At 35.9% G+C, this 18,445-nt stretch overlaps 1 non-coding gene across 1 annotated transcript; it reads right to left on the bottom strand.

Annotated features, from left to right (window-relative positions):
- Positions 1-14,650: 14,650 nt before the first annotated feature.
- Positions 14,651-14,723, bottom strand: TRNAF-GAA (transfer RNA phenylalanine (anticodon GAA)). Its single transcript has one exon. It is a non-coding gene; the product is annotated as a tRNA-Phe (tRNA).
- Between the last annotated feature and the right edge of the window lie 3,722 nt (positions 14,724-18,445).

Here is an 18,445-nt window from a genome sequence, read left to right as displayed (position 1 = left end):
ACACATCCTAAAATGAATGCTCGTATTAGTTTTGAGAAATCAACACCACTAATTCACCACTCTTGTTTTTGAATCAAAATCCAAAAATTGAAGTGTTGAACAACCAATTAACAGCACCATAAACAACCTCTTATCTTTACAATTATGTACATGTTGCAACAAACAATTGGTTTTGGTTATTATTAGCAATTGCATCACCGTCATTTAGTTTCTCTTTATTTGGGTTAAGGGTGGTGTTTATGGTGGTGGGGTGCAGTTTTTCAGATGGAGGTAGGGTTTCGCTTGTGGTGTATGTCAGTCACAGGCGGGGTGTTTTGGTAATGGGTGTTAAAGGTGGGGACGGCAGGGCTGCCATGATGGTGGTGGATGTTAGAGGTGGGGATGGTGATGGGAAGTCGGTGGGGGGTCGACTATAGGGTGGTGTCGGTGGGGTGTTTCGGTTTGACGGTGGTTTGGTGGTGAGATGATTTTTGGTGGATGAATGTCTTTTACAGTGAGATGAGGAGTATGTGAGAAGTTTTAGAGATTGAGTGGTAGATGTGGGTAATTGAGGGGAGTGTGTTGATTAAGGGTAGACTTGTCATTTAACATGCTCCGGCAAATTATAAGTACCAAATTCGCAAATTCCGTCAACAAAGTAGTATAATATATTTAGTTGTAATGTATTAGATAGTAATTTGCATAATTAGACTTATTAGGTAGTAATTTGAAAATTTTGGAGTTTAATAGGTAGTAGTATGCAAATCACCCTAATAATAATAATAATAATAATAATAATAATAATAATAATAATAATAATAATAATAATAATAATAATAATGATAATAATGATAATGATAATAATGATAATAATAATAATAATAATAATAATAATAATAATAATAATAATAATAATAATAATAATAATAATAATAATAATAATAATAATAATAATAATAATAATAATAATAATAATAATAATAATAATAATAATAATAATAATAATAATAATAATAATAATAATAATAATAATAATAATAATAATAATAATAAAAGTTGTATTTTATAATAGTAATTGCAAATAGAGACGGAATTAAATAATAAAGCAAGATGAGAATTGGATTGGATCATATGTATAACATGGACCGTGCTCATAGAGCTTTGGGCCGGCCATACTACCTTGGTTTGTGTGATGACCGGGAAAGTTATCGGGATTGAATAATAATAGAAATAGTTGCCTTAAAGACGGATTTCCTAAATTGAGAAGGGATTAGCTTAACTTGTCTTATAAAAGGGAAAATATTACATCTAAATTGTCATAATAAAATCTGGAATTTGAAAAGAGAATTGGGGATCTACGGAAGCGTGACAAGAGACTCCAAATCAACAATTAACTCGAGGTAAGACCGTCTCATGTATATACCTTCGCTTTGTTATAACTCATAAAGTAGACCACCGTTTGACAAAATAAGAAAGTGACCGTGACCGTGGACCACCAGGGTCCGACCAGGACCCACCGTTGACCACCAGGAACTTCGGGTAAAGGGAGCTTCAGGCGGGTTTTTATGGTGGTTGTTATTGGGTTGTTATACGTGTTTAAGCATAGTTATAAGCCCATATTCAGTCGTGACTGACCTGGGATTGGTTGGGGTGGTACCTAGGTTTGCGTCGACCACCGTGCGTGGTCGGTGATTGTCATGGGTGGTGGTTCGTGCGGTGGTTGGCCGAAAATAAGCGTTAGGGCATGAGTATTGTTAAACAGGGGTGGAACCGTTTTATACACGTTTTCCTTGACTTGTGGGACTCGAACTGGGTTTGGTCGGGTTGATGGTGATTACTCGGTCCTAGTAGTGGTGTTAGGGTTGTCGGAGGTGGTGGTTGGCATGGATGGTTGACGGGTTTCGCGAAAACAGGGGAAGCTTTGGTGTAAGTTGTTGGTATCATGAGTTGCTGGCCATAGGTGGTGGTTAGGAGTGGTGTTTGGTTCGTGGTTGGGCTGACATCAGTGGTGGCTCTCGGTGGGGCCGGTAGTAGAGCTGGTTTGTCGGGTTAAGGTAAGTTAAACGGGTTGATTGGGTGTTTGTGTGTCGTGCGGTGATGTTGTGTGCAGGCCCTTGTTGTTGTCGTTTCTGCTGGTTGCTGTTGAGGTGGTTGCGGGGGAGTATCGGACGGAAGTGGTGGCGGTCAAGGGGTGGCCACTGTGGTTGGGTGGACCACAGTGGAGGCTGTGTGAGTCGGTGCTGCCGAGGGGTGTCTTGCGAGGTGTGTGTGTGTGTGAGTGTTTCAAGGTTTAAACCGTGAAGAGGGTTGTGTGGTTAGTTGGTTTAATTAGTGAAGAACGGGTTTTGGAAGTCGGGAATTCATGGGTTTGGCTTTGGCTTAAACGGGTTTTAGTTTAGTAATTCACGTAAATTATAATTCATAAAATATAATTGATTTAATAATTAATGAATAATTAGTTATATAAATAATAAATTGTTTTATAATTAGTTTTAGTTGGGTCGGGATTTGAGTTGGTTTGAGACGGGTTATTAAATTAATATTTTACATAGTAATATAATTCATATAATTAATTTATAATTAGTTTAATCGTATTACATATTTAATTAGTTAGTAATTATAATTATTATAATTGTTTAAGACGGGTTTGTAATTATTAAATCGTGTAATCGTTTTATAATTCGTTAGTTAACATTTGTGTGTCGTGGGGGGGATTTGGTGTTTGCGTGCTCTCGTGGGATTGTGTACATTTGGGGTGGTTATTTTAAGACCGTGACCATATAGTATAAGTTAAATAATTAATGTAATTAAATATAATTAGTTTAATTATGAAAGTGAAATAAATAGTTGGTAATTATAAGTATTTACTATGTTAGGTGACTGGTTTATGGAGGAGTATTTGTAGCTGCATTATTTGGATTGCTTGAGTGGAATTGCTTGCCAGGTAAGATAACTACTCAACTCGTCTTGTCGTCGTTGGTTTGTGGAATTTATAAAAGTATTGTGAAATTGGATGGGTTAATGGATGTGGATTATATATCGTTGGATTGTTTATTGTTTGATTATTTATATTGTAATTTCGTTTGCATTGGATACCTCAGCTCATGTCTGAGATGATTTTTATAACTGGCATGGTGTATAATTGAATACCTCAACTTCGGTTGGGATGGTGAATACTTCAACTTTGGTTGGAATGATGAATACCCCGGGCCAGGGATTGGCTGGATGAATGGGTGTTTCGGGTGATGAGCTCAGTTGTTTTGGCATTACATATCATATCATTTCACTTTGACTTGTTGTTGGTTATTCCTACTCAACCTCGTGGTTGACAGTGTATTCGTGAATACCTGCGGTGAATCATTTTATGGGGAGCAGGTTTGACAGGTACTAAAGATTAGCTGACTCGGGAGCATTGGGATGAGAGCTCGACTTGGACCATAGTTGAAGTCTATATCACATAGAATAATTATATCACTTAATTTATTTCTGCTGCGAGTTGTAATATTTTTATATTATGTTTTAGTTGGTTAATTTGTAATAAACATGTATTCAGTAAAGTTTTAATTTAAAGTACTTTGGTTTGTTGTACTTTGTTATTCACTACCTCGGGAAACCGAGATGGTAACACTCTCATTTACTTGGGAATGTCTAGCTAAAGGCTTTCGATTAAATGGGGGTGTTACAATTACTTTTATTTTGATACCTTGTTGGACACACAAATTTTTAATTGATACCTATATATGTGTCATTGTGCTAAATGGAGGGAGAGTGAAATATGATGGAACACGAAGTTGGAATACGATCGAAAGTCGTGTTATTGTACCAAGGCACTATGCTCGTGACCCTAAGGAACGTTATGGCCAAGGAAACGGAAGTTTCAATCAAACTATCAGTACGTTATAAAGGGGAAAAGGGTCTTTATCATTCTTCTTTGAGTCTACGGGAATAACAATTCAATGCATAACTCCCTCAATCCTCTCACAAGTCACAAGCATGGAACATGATGTTTAAATAACGTTAGCTCCATTTATGAAGGACTTGTCAGCAGTTATCATGCTAAATGTCGTGTGAGGAAATCGAAGCGAGGGGTTACACAAAGACTAAAAGGTCACAAATACTTGTGTGAGACGATTTTATATAAGTATGCTATAAGACAGGTTAGTTTGATAAATATTTTTTACTAATATGAACCATAACTTTTTGCACAAATTCTCATTGATGGCGGCCTATATCCGTCACAAGGTGTAGACGGGTCAAATAGTTGAGTATTTGGCTGAAATGGGCGGGTGGGGCAACTAGTGGGCTTATTATTATATTATGAAGACTCTCGTTATTTGTGCTCCTCACAATTATTTTATTGTACTAAACCCCACATACACACCCAACCCATCACCCTTTTCAGAAACCTTAGTCACACTCAATCAGCTTTTTAAAAAACAAAATCCTATGCAATCTTCTTCTTCCATGAACGTCTTCATTGTTGCATAATTTGTTGTAACATTATGTAAACCTTCACCAAAAATATCAAAACAAGAAATTATTTTTCACTTAAATAAATGGCAGAGGAAGAACTTTGCTTAGCTTTAGAGACGGTTTTACAAGATAATGTATGTGTTGTTGATAACGATGATATTGTCGTTCCAGTCGTTACTGATGATGAATTTGTGACGATGATAATAAATAAAGGTTCGTTTTTTTCCCTTTTTATTATGGTTATTTTTTTTTGTTGTGTTTCTCGTTGAAATTCATGGCATTATAGATCAATTTAGGTCATCTTTTGTTTTTGTGTTCTTCATTCTCTCGTCTTCTATATTTGGTTGTCTTCTACATAATATCCTAGCTATTTTTTATGTCGCTGATTTAGTGTTGTTGTTAAAAGATATCGGAGGATGATGAATATGAGACGATGATTATAATACTATTAAATTTATTATTACTGTATCTTCAAAAAATGAGCATTCCTTCGAAATTTTCATGAGCTTGGAAATCTTACAAACAAGAACTCTCTATATATTCATCCTGTTGTCTATAATTTTCTGTCAAATCTGTTTCTCAATTTATGATACATTGTATGTTGTTTTGTTGTTTCAGCAGAGTACTATTTTCGGATACCGTTCCACAATCACGTATTTAATGTTGTATTTCCTGTTGCAGGTACTGACCTAGCTGGGTCTCTTCTTGGAATCAAAGCTGCCAAATGGGAGCACATTTACGCTCTCTATATCAAACATTCGCAACAGATTGGATTTAGTGTGAAGAAATCCACATCTCGTAGGGCTCAGACTAAAGAACGACCGTTCATTGAGCGATACTTTCGATGTTCTTGCGAAGGGAATCACGGGAACAAGAGTAAAGCTGCCCTCAATGGTGGTGTTGAAATATTAAACAACAACTTGAGGAATGTCTCAATTACTCGTTGTGAGTGCAAGGCTTGTGTTCGGACACAAGTAAATGAGGTAGGATTATGGGAGGTACTGCAGCATGAGATTGAACATAATCATCCGTTAACCCCCCCCTGAGTGGCAGCATCACCATCGGTCCGAGCGTAAAATTTCAGAAGCCGAGGGCGAGTTAATAAAGGCAATGACTGATGGCCACGTGCCCCCTTCTGTGCAATTCAGAGTTGTTGCAGCTGCTGCTGGTGGTGATGAGTTTGTTGGCCACACAAAGCGAGATCACATTAACTATGTTAATAGACTACGGATGAAAAAAATCGAAGGAGGTGATGCAGCAACATTGATCAACATGTTAACAGTTAGGCAAGCGGAGGAGCCGGTTTCTTTTTCCGTGTCCAATTTAATGAAGAAGGAAGATTAAGTAACATATTATGGCGGGATGCGATGATGAGGGAGGACTATTTGTTGTACCGAGACGTTATCATATTTGACACTACCTATCGTACGAATAGGTACAATCTTATTTGTGGCGCCTTTGTTGGTATCAACAATCATTGGTCGAATGTTATGTTTGGTTGTGCTTTCCTGTCAAATGAGAATCAAGAATCATTTGAATGGTTATTCAAAGTCTTCAATGAATCCATGGGCGATGAAATCCTACCAGTCTCTATCTTCACTGACCAAGACCAAGCAATAGCAAATGCCATCAAAGAGGTTTGACATTATCTCATTACAACTGACAACATAAAAATGTTAAACAGACCATGTCACCATATTTGTTTTTAAATGTTATCAAGTTCACCTTACATTACTGTCTAAGCTATCAACATCTTTTCGCTCTAATTATCATGTCACCACCGAGTGATATATGTTCCTACTACTACTAATCTTAAAAGTGGTAACATTTATGATTATTCTTGACATTTTAACACATTTACAGAGATGACACCATTGCCAGACTAATTAATCTTTTATAGTGCCTACATTTAGGTCTAAACTACCAACATTCGTATTTTTATATACATGTTGCATTATGAACTGATTTATGTTCCTCCTGCAATCAATATTAGGCAAATGCTATCAAAGAGGTTTGACATTATCTCATTACAACTGACAATATAAAAATGTTAAACAGACCATGTCACCATATTTGTATATAAATGTTATCAAGTTCACCTTACATTACTGTCTAAGCTATCAACATCTTTTCGCTCTAATTATCATGTCACCACCTGAGCTGATATATGTTCCTCCTGCTACTAATCTTAAAAGTGGTAACATTTATGATTGTTACTGACATTTTAACACATTTAACAGATGACACCATTGTCAGACTAATTAATCTTTTATAGTGCCTACATTTAGGTCTAAACTACCAACATTCGTATTTTTATATACATGTTGCATTATGAACTGATTTATGTTCCTCCTGCAACCAATATTAGAAGTGGTGACATTTAGACCCCGTGACAGTAACATTGTAACACATTTATCAGTTGACACCATACTCATCTACAAATGTTATCAAAACAAAATAAATTTTATACTGTTTACATTTCTCTCTAAGCAGCCAACATTTCCTATTGTAATTACCATGTCACCTTCTCAACCCTTATATGTGTCTCCTTTTAACAAACTACACCATGTTTGACATTTCATACAAATATTTTGTTTGTACATCTTACAATACTGTCTAAACTACCAACATTTGTTATAACTCATTAATATGTTGCCATATGACCTGATTTATGTTCCTCATTATATCAATCTAAGGAGTGCTTACATTCTAAGACTTTAACTCTAACATTGTACCAGGATTATCAAATGTCACCTTCTTCAGTATAAATGTTGGTGTTATAAGATCTTCACACATAAAATAAATAATTTGAAAACTCATTACTATTTTGTCTAACCTATCAACATTTATATTTACAATGAACATGTTACCATTTTTGTCAATTTTTATAAACAGCCACATTTGGAAGTTGACACATTACTGAACATTACAGTGGTTACATTTATGCACTAAACCATGAACAAAGCATGTAACCATTTGAATTGATATTTTTTGTGATCACATATATTAATGGTGACATGTCCACAGGTGTATCCCACATCAAGGCATAGGTTATGTCAATGGCATATTCAACAGAACGCCATATCTCACTTTGGGAAATTAAAGGGTGATCGGCCGTTTCAGAATTTATTCAACAAGTGTCTAAATGGTTGTTACAATGAGGTTGAATTTGAAGATTCTTGGCGGAAAATGCTGAAAGACTATGGATTAGAGGGCCATAAATGGTTTAAGAGATTATACAAACATCGTGTCAAATGGAGCACTGCATTGAACAATGAATACTTTTCAGCCGGTATATTATCGTCTCAGAGGAGCGAGAGCACAAACCATGCTATAGGTTTCCAAGCTTCAAAGACCACTTCAATCACTGCTTTTTTTTGGGATATTTGAAACCACGGTGAAAAGATGGAGAAATGTGGAGGAGCGGAAAGAATTCAACGGTATAAGATCTACCCCAACCTCCGTGTACCCTCTTTCTGATCTCTTGCTCCATGCATCTCAAGTTTATACCGTTGAGCTCTTTCGCATCTTTGAGAGAGAATTTGCTCTTGCCATGGGAACTCGGGCCACTATCTTACCAGTTGATGATCTTCTGTTGGTGTACCACGTCCAACCTGGTGTTTCTGAGGAAGGGCCACATCATGTTACATATGATTGCTCTAATCAGTTAATAGAATGTACTTGCCGAATGCTTCAGGTTATGGGAATATTCTGCAGTCACATTATCCGCGTCCTCCACATGCATTCAGTGGGCGAGATACCGTCCAGGTATATATTGCGCCGATGGACTAAATTTTCAAAAACAGCTGTGTGGGAGCGGCTCCTCCCAAGCGACATTCGAAGAAGATCGCTAACGACGCCATTAATCGGGCGTCGTTCAATGTTGATAGCTACGAACCATCTTATCACTAAATGCCACAATGTGGCTGAGGCAAGAACTATCTTTGAGAAAGCGTGTGAAAGCTAATGAAGAAGTGCGGTCGTTACTTTCCAAACTTAGTATGGAAGAAGAACTACGTACTGAAGATCCATCCAATGTGCAGCCGACTGGTCCCCCAACACTAGATCCAGTACGTTGTACGACAAAGGGTCATAGTGCACGTAAAAAAAAGAATTTGGGGCCAAAGAAGAGGGCTAAGAAAGCGACCAAGAAGAACGCAGATTACCATGTACACCATTTGTTCCGCGCCTCATTTGAATTCCACGGTTCCAAATGAAATAGGTGAAACATTTTGGGAAGTTTTTGGCTGAAGGTGAAGTGTTTTGTTAGACCAGTTAATTTTGTGGGAACACTTTGTACTCATATCAATTTGTAACATATATGAAATCGATTTATATATCTGCGTTCATACATGTTACCATTTTATGACGATACAAACTGGTCACATTTGTAGAACAAGGTGGTGACATTATTACTTCTACTCCCATGTCACCGTTTTTATTGTAATATATGTATTTTGACTTGAAGTTTAGTGTATGGCTGTTTATCTTGGATAATTTGCGACCTTCGACATGTGTGTTTCTGTTGAAAACATGGGTTACCCTTATCACATTTGTAAAAGAAGGAGGTGACATTATTAGTTTTACTCAAATGTCACCATTTTTTGTTTACTCAAATGTCACATTTCGTTTCATACAAAAGTTAACATTGTCAGTTAACTGTTAACATGGGTACATTACTGATTATTTATGGTGACATGTATGGAATGTTAATACTTCACTACAACAATGTCACCATGTTTGTTCACACATGAGAACAACCGTGCTTTATAAGCTGCTGACATTTATGGTCAACATCAAAATGTTACCACTTTACTAGAACAATGTGACCATTTTTGTTCACAGATGTGACAATATTCGCCCAACATAAGGTTGTTACAATAGTAGGAGTGTAAGACAACCTCAAAATGTTACTACTGTACTGGTAATAGTAATACCAATTTAGTCTACACATCGGTAGATCATAAGTTGTTAACATAACGAGGACAATACACCAAATCATTTCACAGTACGACGGACCAAAAGTGGTGCCCCAAAATACATCATTATCAACAAGCTGCAAATATCAGCCCCTTCCTCACTTCCTCTTATTACCGGCAGCTTTGTGATGGACGACCGTGGTACGGTGACATCGAAGTGCTACTCGAACAGGACTGCAGAGGCTTAGGGGGGGACGGTCTCTAGCACGAGTGTACCTGAGCCCGTACGAGCGGCTTGGTTCTTCCTTGCCAATGTCATCTATCCCCAAGTCAAACGATGGTGGGGGTACCGCGTTTTCCAAAGCTTGGTCCACCTGATCGAGCATGGCAATGAAGTCGCACTGAGAACACGGGATCGTTATCCAACTTTTGCGTCAAAGACTCGCTACTTCTCCGTCTCTCCAACATCGGTTTATGCTGCTGCTGCGCCTTTCCGAGACAGGGGGAGGATCCGATGTCCAATCCGCTACCATTTCACGATGTAAGCGTGATACTAATTGTTGGTTCCTCTTTTTGATCGGTACCACTTCAAGACACGCTCCTACACATTCACCAATATCGATGTTGAGCATATTTAACTAATCAATACACTAATATGGGGATAAACACACATACATATAATGTCACATTTATGCAGAACTACTTTAAGAATGTAACCATCCGTAATCAAGATGTCACCATAATTAGTCAGAATGTCACAACTTTAATTTCTCAACAAACACCTACAAATCACTGTTATGCTGGTCACATCTCAACTGTCCATAAGAATGTAACCATCTTAAGTCAATATGTGACCATATAATGCTTGTTATAACCAACACAGAACATGCTGACAAATATCATACTACAAGAACCTGCATATCATAACCAACATTGCCACATTTTAACATTATACCATAATGTAACCATCTTATCTCAGAATGTCACCATTTTAATTTGTACACACACACACACACCACTTGCTGTCACAATTAATACTACATCACCTACATATCCCATCTATGATGGTCACATGTTATCAGTCCACGAGAAATTGAGGTTGACAGTTTCAAATTTAAAGAGTTAATCAAAATGCATCTAACATGCTGATTAAGGGTTGTCCTCATATATCATACAATATTAATTAATTTTCAAGGGAAGGGAATTGTTGGTACTTACGTCGATATATAGACGGCGGAGATCCTCGTCAGTAGGGAGGTCATATGGCAGCGGTAAAGACACAGTCCTACATCCCTGGCCACGTGCAGCTGCACTGTTCTCTGCCGGACGAGCTTCGTCTTGCATGGTAGCTTCTACTTCAGGCACCACAGTTTCAACCGTCTGTCGATAGAATGACTTTTCCAGATAAAGGGAAACTGGGTATGTCTTCAGATCCCACACCCCTATACCAAATCTCCTATGAAATGTGTAAGCCTTGCATTCCTCCTTAACTCGCCTCTTGAGGTCATCATAGGTCCAATGCTGTATCAAAGGTATGGTACTTGGTGCAGGTAATCCCCTCCAAGTCAGTCGGTGAAAGTAGAGTAACTGAAAGAACATTAGGCATCCCCCAATGCTTTTCGAGTTGTTGCCCTTCCATGACCCCACTGAATAATCAAAACGATCCATAATGAAAGAGCACCAGTCCATCTTCGGGATTCCAGCCACATCCTCGACCGCACCAATTAACCTCGTGTCAACTCGATTGTGAACGGTTGGGGCCAAGAACGATCCCATTGAGAACAACACAAACATTCTCTTAAAATCTGGTCCACCGCCTACTAATTGCAGCATCTCATCTCTAACCTTGTCCAACGGTATGTCTTTATTCGGCAACGCACCGAATCGCTTTCTCCAAGACTGCACTAACTCTTTATCTTCTGTACCCACTGGTACATCCTCCCCCGCACACGGCAGCATGAAAACATCGTAGACATCATGTTTACAGATTGAGAAGTGCACAGACCTATTGAATAATATCAGCCTTGTATGCGTATCATACCGATCCAACAACCAATCTACCATTGTATGAATAAACTTTGACGCCTTCAACTCAAGAAGCCCTCCGAAGCCAATATCTTCAACGTCTTTTCTCTGAGCTGTTGATAAATGGGTCACGACATAGTGTAGGGAAGCTGGTGACTCATGTCCCTCCACTCCTTTCAATTTCCTATATTTGAATACAATCAATTAGCGTTAAAGAATACAGTTAACATGGTTGCATGAACAAGATTATTCAAAGTAGTCTCAATCAAATGCTAACAGGTTTTAAAGGATTGTAGACATACGTTCCTTCCTTTTTCGCTTTTTTTTTTTTTTTCACAGCCACTTCGCCACCTGTTAACTTTCTCTTTGACCCTTGACCAACCTCCACCTCTTTCCCTTTGACCTTTTTCTCAACAAAGACCACTTTGAGATCCCGCTTGCACCAAAAAAGGGCATATCACAAATCTATTACCATTCTAAGAATAACATTTTAACCATTTTAGAATGAATTTTATAATGCAAGATGGTCACATGTTAAGACTAAACAATATGTCACAATGTTAAGCAAGATATGTCAGCATGTTAAGATTTATGGACACTCAGACAAAACTACATTTACTCCACAAAAATGGTCACATAATCAACAATTTTTAATATGTCACTATGTGTTATTATATATGTTGTGTTTTTAAGTTCATGTCACATCTTCACCCTACTATGTAACCATATTAAGATATTCATAAAACTCAACAGATACGTACATTTTCAAACTATGATCGTCACATTTCAAACAACAACACATATGTCACTATGTGTATGTAAAGATGTCGTGATGTTAAGCTCATGGCACAATATCTGAACATTTTTATGTCACCATGTTTACAAATTTAGTCTACATTACAGTGGTGACATTTCATAATGTGTACAAACCACAAGGATATGTTATCGTATTTTCTCAATTATGTACCTATGTTAGTATTTAAACATGTTCATCATATGGTGGTCACATTTTAAACAACTTCACATATGTCACTATGTGTAAGAGAACATGTTAGGATGTTAAGCTCATGTCACAATATCTGAATATTGTTATGTCACCATGTTTAGATATTTATTTTACATTACAGTGGTGACATTTTATAATGTGTACAAACCACAAGGATATGTTATGGTATTTTCTCAATTATTTAATCAAGTTAAGACATGAACATGTTCATCATATGGTGGTCACATTTTAAACAACTTCACATATGTCACTATGTGTAAGAGAACATGTTAGGATGTTAAGCTCATGTCACAATATCTGAACACTGTTATGTCACCATGTTTAGATATTTATTTTACATTACAATGGTGACATTTCCTAATGTGTACAAACCACAAGGATATGTTATGGTATTTTCTCAATTATTTAATCAAGCTAAGACATGAACATGTTCATCATATGGTGGTCACATTTTAAACAACTTCACATATGTCACTATGTGTAAGAGAACATGTTAGGATGTTAAGCTCATGTCACAATATCTGAACACTGTTATGTCATCATGTTTAGATATTTATTTTACATTACAGTGGTGACATTTTACTACAATGATATTTACCCTACACTAAAATGGTCACATATCAGACTGTTTACAGATAACAAGGATATGTTATTGTATTTAATTTAAATAACCCCAATAGATCTGGAACATCTCACGATCAAAGCAAGAACATGTCAAAAGTGACTAATATGTGACCCTGTTTTGCCATATTTGTAACCCTGTCAAATTTTGGTCAAAAAACACCCAAACACATATATCAGATCAAACACTGGACATTTATCAGATTAAATGGTCACATTTCTCAGACAAATCACTAACAACTTACCATCTACCGTGCTTGTGTCATCATTGGTCATCTTCTTTGCACCCACAGCAGCTGCCATTTTGACAACTTTACTCAAAGATATCCGCAAGCCACCATCATCGATTGCGACACCGCTTCTCTCCTCCTCACCGTCGTCTTCCCTTTTATCGCCGCCACGCTTTCCCCGTCATCATCGCCTTCCCCTTCTACCTCATCATCGCTTTCGGTTTCTTGAAATATCCTCGATTCATCACTTTCTTCCCCTTCATCTCTTTCCACCGGCTCCCTAAATGAAACCCCAGATTTCACCTTTTCTTTTCCCTTCTGCATCGCCTGCTTCCCTTTACCTTTCTTCTCGTCTACCAACAGAAACAAAATCAATAATCCAAATCACCAAAAAATTGTTATCAGTGATTTTGTCTACAAAAACAAAATCACCAATACTACTCAATTCAAGCATGCATAATACAATCAATTTTACGCACCGAAATAACACTAACAACACCAAATTTGAGCTAACCTGACATTATTTCAACCTAAACAACCTTAACAACAACAGATCTGACCTTTTTTGACCCAATTTAATTACATTAATGTCACCATTAACATGTTCAACATCTCCGTTTATCAAATATACTCATGCATGCATGCTTCAACAACAACATTTGACAATAAACACCATATCTTTCACCTAATGTTACCTGAGACCGCATTTCACAACAAACAACATTGAATAAAAGCAATATCCTCATACCTTCCATAGTTTTCTTCGGTGGTGTCCTCCTCGCCATTTGTTTCTTACCAATGGAATGCGAAAAATTTGTAGAGATCAAGCTGATGACGGATTTTGAGAAGCTAAAATGGCGATTCCAAAGAGAGTGATAAGAGAGTGATTAAAAAAATAAAAGCTTATGTGAGAAGCTAAAATGGCGATTCAAAAGAGAGTGATAAGAGAGTGATTAAAAAAATAAAAGCTTATGTGAGAGTGTGATGAGAGAGAGTGGGTTTTGGGTTCTATAATTACACTAACACAAGACGAAATATTGGGAGCTCCCCCATTGTTTATTATTTTCTTTGTTTGCTTTCCCAACAATTTCTTCAATTGTTTATTATGTAGCCTGCCCCACTACTATCCATATCCCATTAATATGGTATTAATTTGACCCGTCTACACCTTGTGATGGATATACTCCGTCACAAGAGAGACTAATTGAACTTTTTGTTAGTTGCAACCGTTCTAACGCAACACATGTGTAAAACCGCTTTAAAAAAAAACTAACTATAAAAAGATATTAATACATGAGTATTAACTATTAACGCATGAATCAGGCTAATAACCTAACTTTTTACTCGAAAACAATTGAAAACCAAAAATATGGAAAACAATTGAAAAACCAAAAATATGCGGTGAGCGTGGATCAAACACGCAACCTTCAGATCTTCAGTCTGACGCTCTCCCAACTGAGCTATCCCCGCTGATGTTTTCTTTTCTTAGCATACCTAATATATCTAGATTTACTCAACTTCTACACTGTTAATTGTAGTTAGTACCCCTATTAATATCACTAAATTATTAAACGACCCTATTAACATCTTCCCCAGCTGATGTTTTCTTTTGTTAGCATACCTTGATTATTTTTTTTGAGAATGATTTAGTATCATTTTATTTCCTGAACATAATCTATTATATTTGTTTATTTTTACCCTCGTTGAGTACGTAGAGATATAAGACTATGACATTTGTTTTACTCAAAATTATTATATATGTGTATGAATACATAATGATTCGAGTATGATTTTATTATACTCCATAATAATCTAGAACATCATTTATTAAATGTCTTAATTATTGGCATGTACTCGTAGATTTATAGCGGTACAATAAGGTAAAGTTTAAAATAAGTAAATACTCATATACGGAGTATGTTTGAAGTAAAACTAATCGGCTTATACAACGCATATGGAGGAACTATTTATAAAGTATTTTTTTTAAAAAAACATATGCATTCGCGTAATTAATTATAACGTAATATACTCGTAATTTAGTAAAATGACGCAAAACGATCTTTCTTTAATCCTACGGATTGAACACCAAATATACTCATAATGCAACCACTATTTCAATTAATATAAAGAATCAAATCATCATTCTAATGGTACGCTATTTGATTTAGGGACTTGCTAAATCCCGCATAATAATTTACTCAATCCCAAATATTTCTCCTGTTATTCCGTATATACCCCTCTCATTTCTCACCTCACTAAGAGATAATTAAAACCCTAGAAATCCCCCAACAAGAAAAACTACCATGAGAGCCCCATTTGCCGGCTGCCGCCCCCACCAGCCACCCATAAATTGAACGAGGACAACACAGGTTTAGTTGACGGGGTTGGGGTGGCTCGTAACAGGTCGACGACAATGGAGAGGGACCAACGATGTCGCATGCAGGGTGGCTCACTATAGATCGACGCATGGGGAATAGACGGTGTTGGACGGTGTTGGGGAATCGGTGGAAGTAAGGGAGGGTCAGCGACAATGGAGGTGTTGATTGTTGAGGAAGGGAAAAGGAGAAGGGGAAGAAATGAGTCGCGCGTGGGGGTGATGTGGTGGACGCCGCAGGGTGGCCGGCGGGAGTGTTGGTCGTCAGTAGTGCTGGAGGATGGGTGGTCGGTCAGTCGGTGTCGGGGATGGGTGGTGAGGGGCTGGAGGATGAGTGGTCAAACGAGAGGAATTTGGTTTGTTTTATTTTTTTTAAATGAAGGGATAACTTCATTAAATTAAAATCATGAGCGAGATTTAGCAATTACGTTGATTTACTGATTAATTAAAGTCTTAAACCATCTAGCATTTCCTTATCCGATAGCTCTTATGACAATTCACAAACCAACGTCCATCCATCTTCGTTAGTGAAATCTTATTAGGCCGACCTATAACTAAAACTCCTGGGTAGTGAATTTCGTCATATTGTTTTATATTTATGTCAAAGTCTCATATTTAAAAACTTTTGGATAGAACACCGATGGTCCTCCACTTGCCACCGTCCAATTACGCCGCCACCTTACTGCCGCCTGAAAATCAATCCAAAACCGTAACAAATCTACAACCAAAAACCCTAATTAAACAACTAAATTCAAAAGAAAACATAAAAAAATCATTGATTTGATTAATTCAATGTGTAATTTACAATTTAATATCTACATAGTATAAAAAATGGGTTCTTTAAAGGATTCTTATTGGTTGTTACAAAATTTTTTTTTCTTTTTGTTTCTTTCTGACGTGGGGTCCGCCATGATCTCTACATAATTAATTACACTCTTCTTTACCATCTTAATTTTATTTACTTAAGATTACATTTACACAAAATCATACATTATACAATTACACATTAATAAATTACAATTAGGAAAAATTAATAAAATTTTCAAATAATCGTCCTCCTACTTCTAACCTGAACAAATAAAATGTGAACAATGCATATTGATTAATCATCCGGAATGAGTACGTAGTTAAATTCATTGTGTAAATAAAAAAAATCAGTATAACTATTATATTCCAACATCACAAATACAGAGTATATTAATTCTTAACATTTTAACAACAAAATATATTGATATGTCATTTTTTTAAAATTTTCGTACATAAACAATATAGTAGAGGTAGATAAAAAAAAATTCGTAGAAATAAATTACTCCTTAAGAGAGTTTTTTTTTTTAAAATCGAAAATATATAAACTTTCAAATAAATGAAAGCAAATATAAAAAGAACTAAATATAACATAACCAGTATAATACAAGTAGAATTGAAAAAGTTCCCGTTCCAAATTGGAAAAAATATAAACTTTAAAATAAATGCAAAGAAATATAAAAAGGAGGAAATATAAGTTTCGTATCATACTTACAAGAAGTTCGGTCACATATGGAAGTGGTGATTGACCCCCATAACTTTGTACAATTGTGAAATTAACCCCCAAAACTTTCAATTGGAGTGATTAGGCCCCGTAACTTACATAATAAGTGAAATTAAACCTCTTTTGTCAAAATCTCACGAGAAATTCAATTTATCATTTCACAAAAGTAAAAATGGTTATGTTTTTATGAAAAATACAAAATAAAAGTTTAAAAAATCAATAAAAAAAATTAAAATATTTTATGAAAACAAACAATTTTTTTTTACATACGTATGTAATTTGGTACGATTTAAAAAAAAAAACAGTTTTTATGTAAATTATTTTGAAATGTTGAAAAATAGAAAATTTTGAATATTTTTTTACTCTTCTATTATATTCTTTATATTTTTTGTCATGAAAATTTTTTATTCTGACTTCTGATTTTAACACAACTATCTAACAAAATATTTTGCAATTAATTTTATTTTACATAAATTGTACAGTAAAAAATTTGAAAAATGTACTTTATATAAAAATAATAAATTGTTTGTTTCCGTAAAATATTTTAGTTTTTTTATCTAATATATTTATGCTTTTTTTTTAATTAATAATTTAAACTTTTATTTTGTATTTTTCATAAAAACATAACCATATTTACTTTTGTGATATGATAAATTGAATTTCTCGTGAGATTTTGACAAAGGGGTTTAATTTCACTTATTATGTTAGTTATGGGGCCTAATCACTCCAATTGAAAGTTATGGGGGTTAATTTCATAATTGCACAAAGTTATGGGGGTCAATCACCACTTCCCCGCTTAAGAAACAGAAATAATTAAAGACAACAATATTAAATAACAATACTGCATGGAAGAAAAAGAAATCAATTTTAAAGAAATCAATAGTCGGAAATACATAAAGATCGATCTTTTTGTATCATACATATAATTTCGATAATTGACTGCAAATGTCGTTATATGAGGTGTGAAGTAAATTTTGAGGGCAGATTTGATGTGAGATATTTTTTAATCGAAACTTTAAGGGGATAGAAAGAGGCCTCCAAGTGAGAATGAGGGTATAAGATGAAATTGAGAGTGGACGAATTTTCATTTTTATTTAATATTTGAGGGAAGTTGGAGAAATGATGGAGGTGACGGTGGTAGTGAGGCATGAAGATATTAGACTCTCATGCTTTGGAAAAGCACATTTTGAAAAAAAATACTACTCACATATACAACTTACGTGCAATGTCCTCGAGCCCCAACCAGGGTGATATCCTCGTGATAGTGGTTCGAAGCAGCGACTGATAGAT

This window comes from Silene latifolia, chromosome 4, assembly GCF_048544455.1.
Source record: "Silene latifolia isolate original U9 population chromosome 4, ASM4854445v1, whole genome shotgun sequence".
Taxonomy (NCBI): domain Eukaryota; kingdom Viridiplantae; phylum Streptophyta; class Magnoliopsida; order Caryophyllales; family Caryophyllaceae; genus Silene; species Silene latifolia.
The sequence above is the reverse complement of the archived record's forward strand: the minus strand, read 5'-3'. Positions and strand labels throughout refer to the sequence as shown.